General features: G+C 36.0%; 1 protein-coding gene across 2 annotated transcripts in view; it reads right to left on the bottom strand.

Annotated features, from left to right (window-relative positions):
• The window catches only part of MBD5 (methyl-CpG binding domain protein 5), a 548,850-nt gene that overhangs the window by 269,700 nt on the left and 257,349 nt on the right, over nucleotides 1-21,801 (bottom strand). For both annotated transcript variants that reach the window (XM_030917008.1, XM_030917009.1), the window contains one exon: nucleotides 15,479-15,629. The gene's annotated coding sequence lies outside the window, so the exon portion shown is untranslated. The remainder of the gene's footprint in view (nucleotides 1-15,478; nucleotides 15,630-21,801) is intronic.

Here is a 21,801-nt window from a genome sequence, read left to right as displayed (position 1 = left end):
AAAAGTCAACCCTTATCCTAATGCTAGCTCTTTTATATACCAACTTACTACCTATAGATAGATGTTTCTAAGCAGTCTATTTTGTTCCACTGGTCAATCTGTCTATTTTTCACCAGTATCACACTCTACTAATCACTATAGCATTATATTAAATCTTCATATAAGTCTCCCTACTTTATTCTTCTTCCTCAGGAACGTCATATCATTATCTTTAATCTCATATTTCTTTATTAAACAGACTTATTTTATATTCTCCCTGATAATTTTTAATATATAAAATATTTATGAGTCTTTCTTTAGAACATGTTTTCTGACACTCATTCATGATGCCTTGGTTTATAATTTTTGACAGTAAATTCATATTTTGGGGGAATTTTACCTGTGGAAATTTTTTGGGTCCTGTGTTGAAGGTAGATTCCTTCAACAAAAATTTATGTTTGCTTCTGCCAGCTATGTGGGACTACCTTAAGTTCTTGGCTTTAATTTTTGTTTTTTGTTTTGTTTTGTTTTTTTGGTATCACTTATGTAGTGTGAACTTCAGTAGCAAACCCACAATACCAGCTTGATATTCAAATGATCAAAGAGATATTTCATTCCTATGCACAATGTCAAGGTTTAAATTAACCAACTGTCCTTGCAGTGTCATGGGAAATGATAGCTGATTTTAATAGGTACCCTTCCAATAAAGATGTAGATATTTGGACGTCCATACTGAGGGGACCTTAAGAATAGACTCTACCTTGGATATGTCCAGGATTTTGACTGTCTCCTGTTCCTCGTTCAATAGGAGGCCATGAAAACAAAATTATAACCCAGAATTTACCAGGTTCAGCAAGTACCCTTAAGGCTTACCTCTCTGAACACTATTTTTTATGTAGGGTTTGTGTTTGTTTGTTTTAGCCTCTTAGTATTTGCCATCCTTCCAGTTCATAGTTGCATATAAACACTATTTTTATATTTCACATTATTGTTAGTTGTTTATCATGAAGTATCAGGGTACCTAAGTTCACCATACTAACAAGACATAAAGTTTAAATTTTATTTTTTCCCCTCAGCTTTATCCTTTACTTTATTTCTTTTAGAATGTCTTTAATCCTTTTTCTTTCTGGTTTCAAAAAGTAACAAACACTCATTTTGAACAAAATTCAAATGGTATGGAAGTATGAAAGTAAAGAGTTGTAGCCCCCATCTCTCCCTCCACATAACCCCAAGGAAAAGACACTGTTAATTGTTGGCTCTTATATAATATTTATAATTTTATAAATTGTTAGGCTCAGTGGACTTACCACTGTATGCCACCACTCAATATGCTGTACAAGCTTAAATTTAGAATGCCCCTATGTAGCTGTTATGCTCGTTAAAGGAACTCAATATCTGAACTGGCTTTGGGCTACCATTTTCTCTGGCTATGTGCTGAAAACCCGTGGTAACTTATTTAAAGGATGGCCTGGTTAAAACATTCCTCCTACCATAAAGGTTATTTGACGTGAAAAAAGACTGCCAATGTTTGTTTTAAAGCTTGTGTATTTTATTCAAAAATGGCTCAAATGTAGTTTTTGGTAAACTTTTGGAAACAAGGACAGAGGCTCTTTAAAAACTAAAATTAATTTCTGATAGAGGTAAGTCATAGAGTCTGCAAGAAAATCTGCTGCAAAATTTATTCAAGAAACAAACTGAATAAAAAGTAGTATTTATATCAACCATGGTTTCAAGAAATAGTGATAAAGACAGGAAAATAAATAGGCAGAAGACATATTTTTTTCTATATTATAAAAAGCTTAATGCAGAATGAGAGAAAAACTCTAGACAATTAAAAAAAGCTTTACAAGAAAGGAAATGTAATTATAACTATTTGGTGTTGCAGAGAATAATATTTATATAACATCAATAAGGTAAATATTTGTTTTTGGTTTAACTATATTTCAAGGATGGGATAACAAAGAGGTACTAGGTGGTAGAAATATGCTAAGTCATCATCCGTGATAATAGACAAATGATCTATAACTTCTTTCTATAACGTCTCATATTGGTAAACCTAGAGCTAGCAGTTAAAAAAGAAACAATTTAGAAACAGGCACCTGAACAGTAGAAAACAATTTTTTTTTTTTTTTGGGATGGAGTCTCACTGTCACCCAGGCTGGAGTGCAGTGGCACGATCTCGGCTCACTGCAGCAACCTGTGCACCCCAGGTTCAAACAAGTCTCCTGCCTAAGCCTCCTGAGTAGCTGGGATTATAGGTGCCTGCCATCACGCTAATTTTTGTATTTTTAGTAGAGGTGGGGTTTCACCATCTTGGCCAGGCTGGTCTTGAACTCCTGACCTCATGATCCACCCGCCTCCGCCTCCCAAAGTGCTGGGATTACAGGTGTGAGCCACTGTGCCTGGCTAGTAGCAAACAATTAAAAGCAGTTATCTGTAGATGAATTCCAAGGGTTGGGGCACTCAGTACTATTTAACATGTACACATAATACATGAATAAAAATTTTAAAAGGAGAAAAGAGTAAGGTCATAATAGAGAATCTAAGGATGCATATGCATTTTACTTTGTGTTTTAGCACCCAAGAAAGGCAATGTGATGTCATGAGTGCTGGATTCCGATACATACAAATCCCAATTTGAATTCTGGCTCACTAACTGACTAACTTGAAAGTCCTTGAGCAAGTCAGTTAATGTTTTTAAGAGTATATTCCTTCATATAGAATCTGGAAATAATGATTCCTATCATGCAGATTTATTTTGAGGCCAAACTATAATCTATATGTAGCATAGGGCACTTAAAAATGCTCAATTAACAGTAATTTCTATCATTAATCATTATCTCTCTTCTTGCCGAAAATAACTACATGAAACCTCGTGTATCCTACGACTTCATTTTCATTTTGAAATCTGATTCACATACCAATCAGCTGAATGTTATCATCTATACTTTACAGTGAAGCAAAAAAAGATGAACTTGCCCAAATTCTCCTATTAGTAAGAAATTAAATTAGCAACAAAACTGTATACGCTTAGTTTACTTAATGTCTGATGTAAACAAACAGGAAAGCATAGAAAATAAGAAGTGATAGTCTATTCTGCTTAGTAGAATGTTTTAACCTGTAAAAGTTAGCTATAAGGTGATTAATGGTGGGGGAGATAGAAGAAAATTTCCAAACAGAAAATAACTGTGAATCTAGGTACCAGCCCAAAGCCCAAGGTTTTCTAATACTCAAAAGATAAAAAGAAACTTAATTCTTTATACTGAAAGTAATATATATAGACATATATTTTTTGAAACAGGGTTTCAGTCTGTCACCCAGGATGGAATGCAGTGGCACAATCAGAGCTCACTGTAGCCTCAGCATCCAGGGCTCAACTTGTCTTCCCACTGCAGTCTCCTGAATAGCTAGGACCACAGGCACAAGCCGGCACGCACCACCACACTCAGCTAATTTAAAAAAAAAAATTTTTTTTTTGGCCTGTCTTTATGAAAAATACAAAAAAAATAGCTGGGCATGGTGGTGGGTGCCTGCAATCTCAGCTACTCGGGAGGCTGAGGCAGGAGAATCACTTGAACACAGGAGGTAGAGGTTGCAGTGAGCTGAGATAGTGCCACTGCACTCCAGCCTGGGTGACAGTGCGAGACTCTGCCTCAAAAAATAAAAATAAAATTTTTGTAGAGACAGGGTATCACTACGTTTCCTAGGCTGGTTTTGAATCCTAAGCTCAAGCCATCCTCCTGCCTCAGTCTTCCAAACTGCTGGGATTACAGGCGTGAGCCACAGTGCTCAACTTTAAAGTAAAATATTGCTAACAAGTTCGATTTAATAGTGATCATGTGCCTTCCTTACCTAACTCTGTTATTCATTTGTACCTAGGCCCTCATAATTTGTAAAGCATGCTCTAAAATTTATCTTTACTTTAAGATGACAAAGGAGAACAATTACATATAACTTCCAGGAATGTGGGCTTGAATGTAGTTAACTTTTTACACTTGGTATCTGGCCTGATTATGATTCATGGGTCATAGGAAAAAAACCTCACATGTCTCACTCCTATGATAACTACTCCCTACATCTCAAGCACACTGTTTAGGACACCATTAACCATCTGTGAACCAGTTCTGAAGGGCCAAATCTGCAAATCCAGGGCCATTAAAAATGAAACAGAAAATGTAAACTTTCTGAGGGCAGAGACTTTGTCAGCCTTGTTCATTGCTATGTCATCAGTGTCCACTACAATGCTCGGCAAATAGCACTTAGTAAATATTTGTTGAATGAATACATTTTTAAAAAGTAAATAAAATTCCTAAGTATTTATTTGTTTTCAATATACAAAGACAAAATGATACAGTACAAAGTAAAATAATGTTAATTTTAAAGCTCATGACGTATTTCCTTAATTAAAAAAAATCACATAATATAGATTGAATGAAGGGCTACCCATTTGAAATAAAAATTCTGCTTCTTACAGACATGCATAGTCAATGTTATGGTTTAACTACTGTCTCATAATGTGGTACTTTTACCCACTCTTCGTTAGTAAAAATAATAGTAATCATAACTATAACACTAATTTCTAACCTAAACTCTTGTAGCCACCATAAAAATATAAGCTTTATATACATTATCTCATTCACTCTTCATAACAAACTTATAAGATAGGTGTTGTCACCACACTTTACAGATGAAGAAACTAGAGTTCGAAGAAATAATCTGCCTATTTTGTTCTACAAAATGGTGAAAGCCAGATAAAATCAGTTTAACTCGAAAATAACCTTGTTTTCCAGCAGAGACAGTTAACACACATACATAGGCTCACATTACATCTAGCATGTTGTATTATCCCAGGCACTAGAGAATATTCGCCCATTCTTTCAACATTTTTGAACACTTATTATGTTCCAGGCACTATGCTAGGTTCCCTTAAAGATCACTTGTAATTCAGAAATACATATATAAAAATGGCACATACCCAGATTCTTCTATAGAATCATAGTGCTGAGAAGTACAGTCTGAAAGTTTCTCCCTCTATACTTATCTACGTGTGATATGTGTGCTTTTGTTTGTCCTACTAAACCATATGCTTCTTTGAGGCAGGGTGATATCAGATTCATCTTTTTGGGTCCCCAAAAAAGGTCTAGCCTGGTGCTTTGGTCATAAGAAGCTTTCAATATACACAGCTAAATATAAAAATATACATAAATTGAACTAATTTTCCTTGGGTAAGAAAAAATTCAAATAAAAATGTTATCTTCCAACTTTTTGTCAACTATCTCACAACTTTTAAAAAAACCCTCATACAAATGCCAAAACAAGGTAACTTTATTATTTTAAATATTTTACTTTATTGGTAAGGTTGAATACGATTGTTAAATTTTAATGGAAAATATAAAATATATTCTGATAAACAGAATAATCTATGTAAACAGGTTTTGTTTGCATTTCGTATATTATAACCTTAGGTAATTTATTTTTAATAATACAGCTTTTCCCTACAATCCACATTAGCACATGTGATCACGTAGGGATAAAAAGATTCCATTTTAAAAAGTATAAGAATAATTTTTCTATATTTCTCAGAGCTATTATGATTACAGAAATACATAAACACTTGATTCTGTAAGAATTATATGTAAAAAAAGAAATCACATCCTGACAGGACTGACACTATACTTTGCTTCTTAGTCTAGATAAAAATAAAATCAATTTGAAAGGACAGATTTTAATCTCAGATGTGACTGAGCATTTTTTTTTTTTTTTTTGGTGGAAAAATTATATGTGACAATTCATGCTGTGCATTAGAGATCAGAATCTGGCCCTAAGTTTACATGATTGATGGGTTTCTATTTGAACAGGCATAAATGTGAATGGCAACTGTAATAATGCTTACAGAGAGAGTTAATGCAATCTCAACCAGTTTCCCCTGTTATCTTCACCATAATATTACTTCCACTACAGCAAAATGTTTTTGAAATCCACACATAAAATCCTATGCATTGCTTAAAAATAACACAAAACAATCTATACATACACACATTCAAAACATGATTCTAATAGGCAGGACAGACACTTATGTTAACTACTCATTCGTGGCAAAGACCATTCAATAAGCAGTTTCTAAAATTACGTGTTTAGCAAGGGTACAACTCATTCATTTTTTAGTCATAAGGAAACTCTGACGATAGAATAGCTCGTTATATAGTGATATATTTTTAAATACATTCTTCACTGATCACATACACACATATTTATTTCACTGGGCCTGATTTCTCACTGCAAATTCCGTCTGGCTCTAAAATCACAAACTTCCTTGGACTCATTCTTCTTTGATAGAAAAGAAATACTGCAGTAATATCTTCTGGCGACCTGACAGTGGGCTGGCTTTAAGTGTACCCAGAAGAGAAAAAGGACACAGCCCAGAATACTGGCATGCGATAATGCCTTACTGTTATTAACCCTTGTTTTTCTATTTTTCCTCAAAATCGCAGGTAATTCTTCTTGATGTAATAATATAGAAATGAATATATATATATATATATGTATATATCAGAAATGAAATGAACCACTGGCAGACATACATTTACCTTATATATTTAATATAATTAAACCATGCTTCTGGTATCTAGTAGTAAGATCTTAAGCAATTCATCCCATTTAGTAATATTTGACCTTCCAACCTTATAGAATAATTATGGTAAGAAAGGGAAGTAGCATTTACAGGTGTCAATTAACTTCTACGTTACGTGTCACAGGCTTTACGTATATTTTCACATTTAATATGCTAAAGCAACTCTGAGATACATATGATCATTTCCACTTTACATACAAGAACACTGAAGATCAGAAATTTGAAGTAACACAGTAATAAACAGCAGAACCAGGAATCAAACCGAGGTCAAAGTGACTACACTAATGATGAGATGAAATAATAAAGTGAACAGGTAAATATGAAAGTGAAAAGAACCAGTAATTCCAATTCAAGTAATGGCAAAGTAACTTAAATTACACTAATTCTCCCGTTTATAACAGCCATAAACTGTGAAAAAATACTAAAGCCAATAAGCAAAACACAATTGTTTGAAGACATACTACAGAGTGACCAAATGTAGGCAGAAATAGAAAGAGTGAGGATTTGACCCTTGAAAGAAGATAACATCACTGGGCAACATATAATTCTACATTTATATGGCTCTCCTGAGGTACAGTGGTGTATGAGCAAGTAGAACTTAAGCAGAAAGCCACAGTCTTACTTGCTTGAGGTATCAGAGGGCAGAATTCAGGGTTGAGAGAATGGCTGAAAATCAAGGGTTGGGGAGGGGGAGTCCAGAAAGGAAGAAAATACAGAGGAGGAGTATATAATATTTATATATCAATTCCCACCTAGGCTGGCACCTAAACTGTACATGCATGGGGAAGACTCCAAAAACCCAATGGAAAGTAACAGTTGGAAAGCAAAAATAAGGATTTCTTCTACTGCCCATTACATGAGACAAAGAGTTTCAAGTTTGAATCCCATCAAATAAAAGCAGATTAGTAACACCTCAGGTTTTCCACAGAAATCCATAAAGGACCACGTTTTAGGAGTAAATATTATATCCCTATACTAAGGAAGTCACCCAAGGATTATGAACAAAACCAAAATAGACTCACTCTCTAACAAAACATCAAACCAAACCTTCACTAGATAAATGTGAGCAGCTACTGATTTAACTGTTAGAAAAAAGGTCAATACTCTTCAGAAGAAGATAACAGAATCTAGAGTCTCTACAGTGTGTCATCTATATCTAATACACAATAAAAAATTTCTTAGAAATGTAATGAAACAGAAAAATACAAACCAAAGTCCACAGAAAAAGCAGCCAATGGAACAGACTCTGAGATGATTCACACATGTACCTCATAGCAGCTATTACCAAGAACATAAAGAAAAAGATCATCATAATAAATGGCCAAATAGCATTTCAGCAGATAAATAAAACCAATAAAAAAGAACCAAGTATACCTAAAAATGGATAAAATTTTATATTATATATATTTTACCATAACAAATATTTTTCAAAAGCATCACATGCAAATTGTGAAACTAAGAAGTATAGTATCAAAATGAAAAATTCACTGGATAGGCTTAACAGCACATTGGACATGGCAGAGAAACCAGCCAGTGAACTTGAAGAAACAGAGAAATTTCTAAAGAATAGTTCTGTGTAAGTTTTATTACATGAAATATCTGTGACAATTGCCTGAATACTATATGGGACATGACCAAAAAGAAGACGTAATACTAAAAATGTAGTAATGATTAGAGAGAGTCTTCACTAGAATGAGCTTTACTAGAATAAGCCATTGAATTAATGTTAACAATTGATAATGAGGTTGGGTGCAGTGGCTCATGCCTATAATCCCAGCACTTTGGGTGGCTGAAATAGGAGGATTGCTTGAACCCAAGCGTTCGAGACCAGCCTGAGAAACATGGCAAGACCCGTTTCTTTCTTTTTTTTTCTTTTTATACTTTAAGTTCTAGGGTACATGTGCACAACGTGCAGGTTTGTTACACATGTATACATGTGCCATGTTGGTGTGCTGCACCCGTTAACTCGTCATTTACATTAGGTATATCTCCTAATGCTATCCCTCCCTCCTCCTCCCACCCCACAACAGGCCCTGTCGTGTGGTGTTCCTCACCCTGTGTCCAAGTGTTCTCATTGTTCAATTCCCACCTATGAATGAGAACATGCGGTGCTTGGTTTTCTGTCCTCGTGATAGCTTGCTCAGAATGATGGTTTCCAGCTTCATCCATTTCCCTATAAAGGACATGAACTCATCTTTTTTATGGCTGCATAGTATTCCATGCTGTATATGTGCCACGTTTTCTTAATCCAGTCTATCATTGATGGACATTTGGGTTGGTTCCAAGCCTTTGCTATTGTGAATAGTGCCGAAATAACATACGTGTGCATGTGTCTTTATAGCAGCGTGATTTATAATCCTTTTGGTGTATACCCAGTAATGGGATGACTGGGCAAGATCCCGTTTCTACAAAAAATCCAAAAATTAGCTGGGCATGGTAGTGTGCAGCTGTGGTCTTAGCTACTCAGGAAGCTGATATGGGAGGATCACTTGAGCCCAGGAGGTTAAGGCTGCACTGAGCCACGTTCATTCCACTGCACTCCAGCCTGGGTTACAATGCAAGACCCTATCTCAGTATGTGTGTGTGTGTGTGTGTGTGTGTGTGTGTGTGTGTGTGTAAGTAAATAAAATAAACTTGTTCATTTTGAAATGTCAATAATTTTTCTTAATTTCTTACCCATAATATAACCCATAAGCCTTATCCATAAACATTACCCATAAATGTCAACAATTTTTCTTAATTTCTTACCCATAATAATAAAAGGTGGCCCTGGTTTAAGCAAATATGGAGAAGGAAATCTGACCTAAGTTCATTTACAAAGTATAACTATAAGTATGATTATAAATATAAATGGTATACCATCTCTAAAGTCGTAGGGCATTTCATTTGTTGATGCATGTAGTATGTATCCTGTGGTCTTGAATCTGTAAACCTATTGTTTGAACTCTGACATCAAGTAAACAAAGCAAGCAAAATGATAGCTATTGCTTTAAATTTTAACAAATAAAGCTAGAGAGCAGATAGGAAAATGAATGATCGAGGAACTGTCGATGTCTAAGAAATGGTGGTGTCAAATATTACTAAGCAAAACATGTAGATCTAGTCATAGATCATGTCTTATCACAAGTGAAATAACCTCTTTTCAGAGGCTGAACAAAAGAAATTTGTTTTCAAAATTCATTTTTCTTTTCTAATTCTATTCTCAGTTATATATCTATATACTCTATATATGTATACTCTATCATATATATATAGAGAGAGTATACATATAGAGTTATGGGTTGAACTATGTTCCCCCAAAGATATGTTCAAGTCCTAACCTCTAGTACCTATGAATGTGAACTTATTGGGAAATACAGTCTTTATAGATGTAATTAAGATGAGGTCGTATTGAATTAGGGTAGGCCCTAATCCAATCCTTATAAGAAGAGCAGAAGAGAAACAGACACACAGGGAGAATGCCACGTGATGATGAACACAAAGATTGAAGTAATATGTCTACAAGCCATGGAATGCCAAAAATTGCTGGCAACCCCAGAGCCAAGCAAAAGGAACAAATTCTCCCCACCAGCCTTCAAAAAGCAAGGCTCTGCCAACAACTTAGTTTTGGACTTCTAGACTCCAGAACTGTGAGATAATAAACTTTTGTTATTTTAAGCTACATAATTTATGGTAATTTGTTACAGTAGACCCAGAACACTAATATTAATAGAACAAAATTGTCTGTTTCTTTTTGTTTTTCCAGTGGAAATACTGAATCAGTTTTTCAGACCAAATAAACATCTGATCAACATATATATAAAAGAGATTTAATCCCAAGAAGATTCCTCAAATCACTCTGTCCTATAAATGGAATATTTCTCCAAATAATAGTGGTTGACTTCAGTTAAAATTTTAGAACAGTCCATGCATACTCTACATTTTTAAACAAAATTTGGAATGTACATAGTTTCTATGAGACTCAGGTTAATAACCGTTGGTATAATTTTTCTAATGTGGTTTCTGGATAAATCACATTTTCATAGTTTTAAACATGAATTTTAAACTGCTTATTTGGACATTTCAATATGAACAAAATTTAGCAGCAGTAAAACAGATATAATGATGTAAAACAAGTTTGGCATAAAAAGAATCATTGTTCTTTTTTAAGAATTGAGTTTGCTATGAAGAAATCTGTTTTCAATTATTTTGCAGAGTGGGATAACTATGTCATCTGTTTATTGAATTACATGTTATGCAGTGCTAAGAACCTAAGCTTATTACTTATATTATCTATTCCATTTAATCCCCACATTATATTATTATTAGCACTCAAATTTTAAAGACCTACAAATTGGGGGTGAAAAAAACCAACAATTTGCCCGTGGTCACACAGCTGGTAGAATGCATGGTTGTGGTTAATAAATCAGCCTTAATCAGGTCTGTGGATTTGTGTTCTTGTATGTAGGCATACCTCATTTTATTGTGCTTTGCTTTATTGTGCTTTGCAAATGGAAGTTTTGTGACAGCTCTGCACTGAGCAAGTCCATCAGTGCCATTTTCACACACAGCATGTGCTCACTTCATGACTCTGAGTCACATTTTCATAACTGTCACCATATTTCAAACTTTTTCATTATAATATCTGTTATGGTGATCTGTGATCAGTGATCTTTGATGTTTCCACTGTAATTGTTTTGGGGCATCACGAACTGCCCCAATATAAGAGGGCAAATTTAACTGATCAATGTTGTGTGTTCTGAATACTCCACTGCCTGGCTGTTTCCCTGTCTCTCTCCCTCTCCTTGGGCTCCCAATCCCCCAAAATACAATACTGAAATGAGGCTAAGTAATAACCTATAATTGCCTCTAAGTGTTCACATGAAAAGAAGAGTCACATGTCTCTCAGTTCAAATCAAAGGCTAGAAAGAACGAAGCACAGTAAGGAAGACATGTCAAAAGCCAAGACGAGTTGCATCCAACAGTTAGCCAAATTATGAATGCAAAGGAAAAGCTCTCGAAGCAAGTTAAAAGTGCTATTCCAGTGAATACACAAATGATAAGAAAGAAAAACAGCCTTGTTGCTGATACAGACAAACTTTTAGTGGTCTGGATAGAAGATCAAACTGACTACAACATTTCTTTAAGCCAAAGCTGAATCCAGAGAAAGGCCCTAACTCTCTTCAGTTCTATGAAGGCTGAGAGAGGTGAGGAAGCTGCAGAAGAAGTTTGACACTAGCAGAGCAAGTTGATTCATGAGGTTTAAGGAAAGAAGCTGTCTACACAACATAGAAGTGCAAAGTGAAGCAGCAAGCACTGATGGAGAAGCTGCAGCAAGTTATCTAGAAGCTCTAGCTAAAATCACTGATGAAGGTGGCTATGCTAAATAACAGATTTTCAGTGTAGATAAAAGAGCCTTCAATTGGAAGAAGATGCCACCTGGGATTTTCATAACTAGAGTAAAAGTCAATGTCCCACTTCAAAGCTTCAGAGGAGCCACTGATTCTCTTGTTAGAGACTAATGCAGTTGGTGACTTTAGGTTCAGATCCAATGCTCATTTACCGTTCAAATAATTCAGGGCCCTTAAGAATTATGCTAAATCTACTCTGCCTGTGCTCTATAAATGAAACAACAAAGCCTAGAGGACATGTTTGCAGCATGATTTGCTGACTATTTTAAGCTTGCTATTGAGACCTACTGCTCAGAAAAAAAAAAAAAAAATACTCCTTTGGAAAAATTACTACTCACTGAGAGTATACCTAGTCATCCAAGAGCTGTGATTAAGATATACAAGGAGATTCACGCTGTTCTCATGCTTGGTAACATAACATTCCTTCTGCAGCCCATGGATCAACTCTTCTAACTTGAAAAGTCCATCGACTTTCAAGTCTACTTAAGAAATGTATTTTGTAAGGCTGTATCTGCCTTACAAATAGTATCTGCCTTACAAATACAGATAGCGAATCCTCTGACAGATCTGAGCAAAGTAAATTGAAAACCAATTTACTTTGTCAAGTCAATTGATGTGGCAATATTCGTTGCTGTCTTATTTCAATATATTGCCACAGCCATCCCAATCTTCAGTCATAATAAAGGGTCTTGCCTGGATGTGGATGGCTGCTGACTGGTCACCATGACTGTGACCAGTTAGCAACCATCCACATCCAGGTAAGACCTTTCACTATCAAAGGAAGCCAGCATGGTGGCTTATGCCTGTAATCCCAGCACTTTGGGAGGCCAAGGCAGGCAGATCGCTTGAGCCCAGGAGTTTAAGACCAGCCTGGGCAACAGGGCAAAACCCTGTCTCTACAAAAAAATATAACAATTAGCCTGGTGTGATAGTGCATGCCTGTATTCCCAGCTATTTGAGAGGCTGAGGTGGGAGAATCACTTGAGTCCAGGAAGTCAAGGCAGCAGTGAGCCATGATTGCACCACTGGACTCCAGCCTGGAAGAGAGAGTGAGACCCTGTCCCCCCCACCCCTCAAAGCACCCTCCCATTTTTAGAAAACTATTTTAAAATTAAGAAATGTGCATTGTTTTTTAAGGACATAATGCAATTACACACTGAATAGATTATAGTATAGTGCAAAGATAACTTGTATATGCACTGGGAAAAAAATGTGTGGCTTGCTTTATTGTGGTAGTCTGGAACCAAACATGCAATATCTCTGAAGTATTCCTGTAGCATTCTTATAAATCATACCTGCTATGCTCAATTGCCTTTCTAACCTCTAAAACTTTTTACCAGTATAACTTTCCCTAAAAATGTGGAAAATAAATGAAATAGCACCTGGGATTAGAATTATACATATCTATGGCTTATTAATTAGTTGGTCACAAATAGAATGAAATTAATAAAGAACAAAGGGCTTGATTCTTAATAAGTTAAAGCTATATACCATTGATACAATCTGATGGTTAAAGAATAACTGAATTTTAAAATAAGATGTATGTGGATGAGTTAGAAAAGGAAACGTAAGAAAAAGAAATTTGATAGTATAGTCAGTCTTCTGTATTCACAAGTTTTGCATCTAAAATTTCAAGCAATCTTGGATCAAAAATACTCAGAAAAAAGACAATAAAAATAACATGACAAAAATAAAAAATAATCAGAGTAAAAAATATAACAGCTATTTACCTAGAATTTAGGTTGTATTCGGTAGTATAAGTAATATAGAGATGATTTAAAGTATAAGGAGGATATGTGCGAGTTATATGCAAAAACTGCACCGTTTCATATAAGGCACTTGAACATCCCTGGCTTTTGGTATTCATAGGGAGTTCTGGAGTCAATCCCCTGCAGATACTGAGGGAGAAATGTACACTGCTTATGAGGAAGCATGGTTTATAGGAATATTTCTACTAATTAAACAATGGTCAATTTTTAGTAGTTTTAAAAAATACTTAAGTGAATTATACTAAACTAAGAAAATATTTAAATAATATTTAAAATGCAATTCTAGGAAAATAAGTTTTAGAAACAGTTAATTAAAGTGCATAAAGGGTTATAAGAAAGAATTTTCTGCTTCTGAGAGCTGTTATACTAAATTGGCTTGCTGAAGGAAGCAGTGGAATCTATTTCTTTGAAGATCCTTACAAATAGAAGGCATACATTATCAGCAATTCAGAAAGGTTTCGGTATGTCTCTGTCAGAAAACAGCCAGTGGATATAACCACCTCATGGTTCCATAAACTCTGGTGACTGCATAATAATACTATTGTTATAATTGTGAGGCAAGGGCAACACAGCTGCTTTTTCTTTGGTGATCAGGATTTGCTGTCCAAAAAGTTGCAGAATAAATTGAATGTAATTAGATGAAATTTTCCCCAACAGAAAAGCAAGAATTAATTTTGACTCTAGTTACTGAAAGAAAACTCAGAATCTCTACACTGGGCTTTTTAAATATTTATCATCTTCTTTATTTAGAGAAAGCATTCCTCTTATGTGAAACTTAAAAGCAGACACGTTTTTATGGATGACCTTAGGCTGATGAGTTGAATTAACACTAAATAAAAAATTCTAAGCATATATATATAGTTTATTTGTATAAAATCCCTTGAAAGATTACATTTTAGCGAATTCTACTTAAATTTTTTAAAGTGTATATTTTTATTTCACTTTATTTTCATCTACTTAAGTCTTTATTTTTCATGAATGAAGAAAAGCCAGATTCCTTATACATTTAAAAATCTATATGGTCAATTTCTTTCCAAGCAAGCTTTTCTTTTAAAGGTAATGTAATTAATTTGAAATTTGAAGGTGGCATTGTGATCCACAATCCTTGCCCAAATGCTCTTTTGGGAGCAATAGAAGCTGTCATAGAATTAACTAAAAGTTCAAGTAAATATTTTGATATGGAATTTTCACAAAACGTAAAACTGTGAGAGTTGTAAAGGGATGGTTTCCCAATATTTTGGAGCACTTTATATTAGCTGTTAAAGAAAAGGGAGGAAAAATGCTGGGATACCTTTAACTACATAAAATTCACAAATAGTATGAATAACTCTAAAATAAATAGAAAATAATTCTAATTTCCGATTTTATTTAGTACTTACAGTTATATATGTGTCCAAGATAGATGTGAAAAAGTCCTGTTTTCAAATATAGGTACTTAATTTCGGTTATTTAAATCCTTGTTCTGTATTTAAGGATTTAAGATAGTCTTATTCTGTTACTCTGGAGCTAAGGGCAAATGCATCTTAACGTAATTTCTGACATGCAATAGTGTTAAAAGAGAAAAAAAAGAAAATAAAGAAATAGCTATGCATACAGAAATTCCTACAGTAAATAATACTTTTCATTTTAAACTAAAATCCAGTATTATTCTACTTGCTTCTACATGATTAATAACAGAAAACTCATAGTAGAAATATTTCATTGCTTGCCTCCAAAAAATTGTTGACATCCTCTGTTGCCATCTGCCATGGTGGTCATTCCTCTGTGTCTGATGGAACTAAAGAAGTATTAGGGTCCTACAGATTGATGAAGGGAAACAGTCTGTGCTCTTGTTGATTTCTGGTATTTATTTTCTTGGTCCTGTTAAAAAGGATACCAGGGTAAATTTACCAATTTTGAACACATCCAGTTATTCCGTATTCTTTTACATTCACATTTAAGGAAGTTTTGAGATTTTTATGCAGTCTCATTTAAAATCATAGAATTGTAGAATCTAACAGAAAGGGCTTGTTAAATTTAAGACTGAAGATTCAAACAGAGCTATTATCAATCAGGTAATTCAATCCACTTTACAATATAGAAAACCAAATCAAAAGACGTTAAATAAACCATGTTCTAGTCAGTTAGTGGCAGATCGGACATAAGAAAACAGTTCTTTTTACTCCAAGTTTGGGGGCTCTTTCCTCTAGCTGGGGCTCTTTCCCTCTTTGAGAAAAGAGAGGGAGGCTGGTAATAGCACTATAATGACCAAGCTGATTTCTTAGCCCTAATACTTAGGGAAAAATCTAGAACAAAACCCAAAAAGCATGATAGCATAATATTTAGATTATCAATTCATAGCACACCATTCACTCAACAGATACCTAAAAGATATTATTTTGTTAAAATATAACTAGGACATTATTTTATTAAAAAGTATCTATACAGTGTTGGCAACATAGTAAGACTATGTCTCTACCAAAAAAAAAAAAAAGAAATAAAAAGTGAGATATGGTGTTGCATGCCTATAGTCCTAGCTACTCGGGAGCCACAACCAGGACGATCACTTGAGCCCAGGAGGTCGAAGCTGCAATGCACTACAATCATGCCATTGCACTCCAACTAGGTAACAGCGAGATGCTTCCTTGAAAAAAAAAAAAAGTATCTATATGATCACACATCATCAAATTTCTGAGTTTTATCCATTGTCATGATCACTTATCTTTTCCAATCCTCACCACTGCAAACATCTACTACTCTACTATCCACAAAAGTCGAGTGATTTTTAAAAATTATCTATAGAGAAACAGAATGACATTTTTAAAAAGAAAACTGAATTTCAGACTCCCTTGTTCAAAATTCCCCAAAGACTTTCCATAACATCTAAGGCAAGGACTTGGATCCTGGTTACCTTTCTGAAAGCCTATCTGATGATTCTTCCTCTTGTTTCGTATTCTAGAGCCTTAGTGGCTTTCACGTTCTTCAAACATGCTAAGTAAGCACGCTCTTGATTTAAGTCTTTGACCTTTGTCTTCTCTCAGATTGGAATGTCTCTTTAGATAACCACATGTCTGTTCCCACTGACTAAAACACTCTTTTTCCTTGAAAGTTCCTGGAATGTTTCTGGATCTACTCAAATATCACTTCCCAGAGAGGATTCTCTCACCAGTCTAGCTAAAAAACCTCCGCCTCTGACTTTTACCCTTTTCACCACGGGCCCTTATTCTCTATATCCATACCTGCTTCATTTCCATTCACAGTATTTATAATTCCTAGATATTATGTAGCCCCACCATCCCGGTGAAGCCAGATGTCATTTGGAATTAAGTATTTTTGGTATTTTTAAGGTAATATAGTACATGTACTATAATTATGCAACATCTCCTACTCTTCTCCCCTCCCATCCAAGAGGTCTGGGAAGGCACCCTGAAGTCAAACATGTTAATAACCTTGCAGTAAAACATATATTCATTCTAAGTGAGATTTTTTAAAGACTATAACTAGGGGCAGAGCAAGATGGCAGAAAAGAAGTCTCCACTGATTGTCCCCCCAGGCAAGGACATCAATTCAACAACTATCTACACAATAAAAGCACATTCATAAGACTCAAAAATCAGGTGAGCACTCACAGTACCTGGCTTTAACTTCCTATCACTACGTGAGGCACTGAACAGGAAAAGCAGTCTTAAATAGCTGATGCCACCTCTCCGGCAGCAGAAGCATGGTGTGGAGAATGTTTGGTGTGCTGGAGAGAGAGAGATTGTAGCATTTATGAGGCATTGAGCTCAGTGCTGCCCTATTATAACAGAAAACAAAACTAGACCAAACGCAGCTGATGTCCATCCAAAAAGCGAGCATTTTAACCGAGCCTGTTCAGCCAGAAAGGAATCGCTGATCCCAGTGGTCCAAACTTGAGATCCTGTAAGACTCATCAGTGCAGGCTAAAGTGTTCTGGAGCCCAAAATAAACTGGAAAGGCAGGCTAGGCCATAAGGACTGCAACTCCAAGGCAAGTCCTAGTGTTGAACTTGGGCCAGAGACAGTGGACTGGGGCAGCGGAGGAATGTGACTTACTGAGACACCAGCCAGGGTGGGGAAGGGAGTGTTGGCATCACCTCCTCCTAACCACAGGCTGCACAGCTCGTGGCTCTGAAAAAGACCCATTCACTCCACTTGAGGAAAGAAGATGGAAGAATAAAGAGGAGTCTGTCTGGGATCTTGGATACCAGCTCAGCCACAGTTGGGTAGGGCACCAGTTAGAGTTATGAAGCCCCCTTTCCAGATCCTGCTACTGAATGACATTTCTAGATACACCCTGGGCCAGAAGGCAACCTGCTGCCTTGAAGGAAAGAACCCAGTCCTGGTAGCATTCATCACCTTCTAACTGAAGAGACCTTGGCCCTACACAACCAGCAGTAATACCCAGGAACTACATTGAGGGCCTTGGGTGAGACTCTGAGACTTGTTGGCTTCAGATGAGACTAAGCACATTCCTAGTTGTGGTGGGTACAGGGTGAGACTCCTTCTACTTGAGAAAATCAAAGGGAAAAGCAGAGGGAACTTTGTTTTGTACCTTAGTTACCAGCTCAGTCACAGGGGTTAGAGCAACAAGCAGGTTCTTGGGGTCTTAGGTTCCAGGACTTGGCTATTGAATAGAATTTCTAGACCTGCTCTGTGTCAGAGGAGAACGTGCTGCCCTGAAGGGTGAGTCTCAGGCCAGGCAGCATTCAACACAAGCTGACTGAAGAGCCCTTGGGCCTTAAGGGAACATCAGTGGTACAGTAATCCGCATGGAGATGTGGTAGTGGGAGCCACAGGGTGAGGCTCCTCTGCTTTTAAAAAGGGGAGGGAAGAGTGGGGAGGACTACATCTTCTGAGTTCACTGCCAGCTCAGCCACAGTACAATAGAATACCAGGTAGACTTCTAAGATTTTTTACTCTAGTCCCTGGCTCCTGAATGGCATCTCTGGACACGCCCAGGGCCTGGGGGAACCTGCCACTCTGAAGTGAAGGATACAGGCATGGCTGGCTTTGTCACCTGCTGATTGTAGAGCCCCAAAGCCTTGAGTGAACATAGGCTGAAGCCCGGAAGTAGTTACAGCAAGCCTCAGGTGAGACCCAGTGCTGTGCTGGCTTCAGGTCTGACCCAGTATAGTTTTAGTGGTGATGGCCACAGAGGTGCTTATGTTACAATATCCCCAACTCCAGATGGCCTAGAACAGAGAAAGAGGCAGAGACAGAGACGGGGGTGGGGTGGGACAGATGGACTCCATTCATTTGGAGAACGTGAGGAAAGAGAACAAGAGTCTATGCCTGGTAATCCAGAGAATCCTTCTGGATGTTGTCCAGGACCATCAAGGCAGTACCTTTATGAATCTGTAAGAATTACAGCATTACTAGGCTTCGGGTGCCCCTAAAGCAGATACAGCTTAGATCACAACACTTAGATTACAACAATCAAGTCCTTCTGAAGATCTGGAAAGCCTTCACAAGAAGGACAGCTACAAGTAAGTCCAGAAAGTGAAGACTACAGTAAATACCTAACACTTAAATGCCCAGACATCAAAGAACATCTACTAGGATCAACACCATCCTGAAAAACATGACCTCACCAAATGAAATAAATAAGGCACCAGGGACCAATTCTCGAGAAACAGAGATATGTGACTTTTCAGACAGATAATTCAAAATAGCTGTGCTGAGGAAACTCAAAGAAATTCAAGATAACACAGAGAAGGAATTCAGAATTCTATCCGATTAACTTAACAAAGAGATTAAAATAATTAGAAAGAATCAAGCAGAAATTCTGGAGCTGAAAAATGCAATTTGCCATACTGAAAAATGCATCAAAGTCCTTTAATAGCAGACATAATCAAGCAGAATAAAGAATTAGTGAGCGTGAAGACAGGCTGTTTGAAAATACACAGAAAAGACAAAAAGAAAAAAAGAAAAAGAAAAGAAAAAACAATGAAGCAAAGCCGGCTAGAAAATAGCCTCAAAATGGCAAATCTAAGAGTTATTGGCCTTAAAGAGAAGGTAGAGAAAGAGATAGGGGCAGAAAGTTTACTCAAATGCATAATAACAGGGAATTTCCCAAACCTATAAAAGATATCAATATCCAAGTACAAGAAGGTTATAGAACACCATGCAGAATTAACCCAAAGAAGACTACCCCAAAGCATTTAATAATTGAACTCCCAAAGGTCAAGGATAAAGAAAGGATCCTAAGCAGCAAGAAAAAAGAAATTGCATACAATGGAGCTCCAATATGTCTGACAGCAGAATTTTCAGTGCAAACTTCACAGGCCAGGAGAGAAGAATGGCATGACATATTTAAAGTGCTGAAGGAAAAAACTTTTACTTTAGAATAGTATATTTGGTGAAAATATCCTTCAAACATGAATAAGAAATAAAGGCTTTCCCAGACAAACAAAAGCTTAGGGATTTTATCAACACCAGAACTTTCTGCAAGAAATCCTAAAGGGAGTATTTTGATCAGAAAGAAAAGGACATTAATAAGCAATAAATCATGGAAAGTACAAAACTCACTGGTAATAGCAAGTACACAGGAAAACATAGACTATTATAACACTGTAACTGTGGTGTGTAGACTACTCCTATCTTAAATAGAAAAACTGAACAATTAACCAATAAAAAACGATTAACAAGTTTTCAAGACATAAACAATACAATAAAATATAAATGGAAACAACAAAAAGTCAAAACAACAGGGGGATGAAGTTAAGGCATAGAGTGTTTATTAGTTTTTTGTTTGTTTATGTAAACAGTGTTAAGTTGTTATCAGCTTAAAATAATGGGTTATAAGGTAGTATTTGCAAACCTCATGGTAACCTCAAACCAAAAAAACATACAACTAATACACAAAACATAAAAAGCAAGACCCAAGAAAATCACCTTCACTGAAGGGAAGACAGGAAGGAAACAAGACCACAAAATAACCAGAAAACAAATAACAAAACGCCAGGAGTAAGTCCTTACTTACCAATAAAGACACTGAATGTAAGTGGACTAACCTCTCCAATCAAAAGACATTGAGTTGCTGAATGGATACAAAAAAGACAAGACCCAGTGATCTGTTGCCTATGAGAAATACACTTCACCTATAAATATACACATAGACTGAAAGCAATGGGATGGAAAAAAAAAAATTCCATACCAATGGAAACCAAAAGAGCAGGAGTAGCCATACTTCTATCAGAAAAAATAGATTTATAGTCAAAAACTATAAGAGATACAAAACTGGTCACTATATTATGATAAAAGGAGTCAATTCAGAAAAAATAAAACCCACAATTTTAAATACATATGTACCCAACACTGACACACCCGGATTTATAAAGCAAATATTATTAGAGCTAAAGAGAGAGATGAGCCCCAATACACTAATAGCTAGAGGCAGCCAGGTGCAGTGGCTCACGCCTGTAATCCTAGCACTTTGGGAGGCCAAGGTGGGCCTCAGGAATTCGAGACCAGCCTGGGCAACATGGTGAAACCACATCTCTACTAAAAAAAAAAAAAAAAAAAGAAAGCTAGAGGCTTCATCACCACACTTTCCGCATCAGACAGAACACATTGTCCAGATGGAAAAATCAACAAAGCAACAAAGCAACACTGGACGATCTACACTATTAATAGACATTTACAGAACAGTTCATCCAATGGCTGCAGAATATACATTTTTTTTCCTCAGCACATGGATGATTCTCAAGGGAAGACATTAGGTCACAAAGCAAGCCTTAAAACATTCAAAAAAGTAAAATAATATCAAGCATCTTCTCTGACCAAAGTGGAATAAAACTCGTAATCAATAAGAAGAGGAATTTTGGAAACTGTACAAATACATGGAAATTAAACAATATGCTCCTGAATGACCAGTGGGTCAATGAAGAAATTAAAAAGAAAATTGAAACATTAATTGAAACAAATGATAATGGAAACACAACAAGCAAAACCTATGGAATATAGCAAAAGTAGTACTAAGAGGGAAGTTTATGGCCATAAGTGCCGACATCAAAAAATAAGAAAAACTTCAA

The sequence above is a fragment of the Rhinopithecus roxellana genome, chromosome 14 (assembly GCF_007565055.1).
Source record: "Rhinopithecus roxellana isolate Shanxi Qingling chromosome 14, ASM756505v1, whole genome shotgun sequence".
Taxonomy (NCBI): domain Eukaryota; kingdom Metazoa; phylum Chordata; class Mammalia; order Primates; family Cercopithecidae; genus Rhinopithecus; species Rhinopithecus roxellana.
The sequence above is the reverse complement of the archived record's forward strand: the minus strand, read 5'-3'. Positions and strand labels throughout refer to the sequence as shown.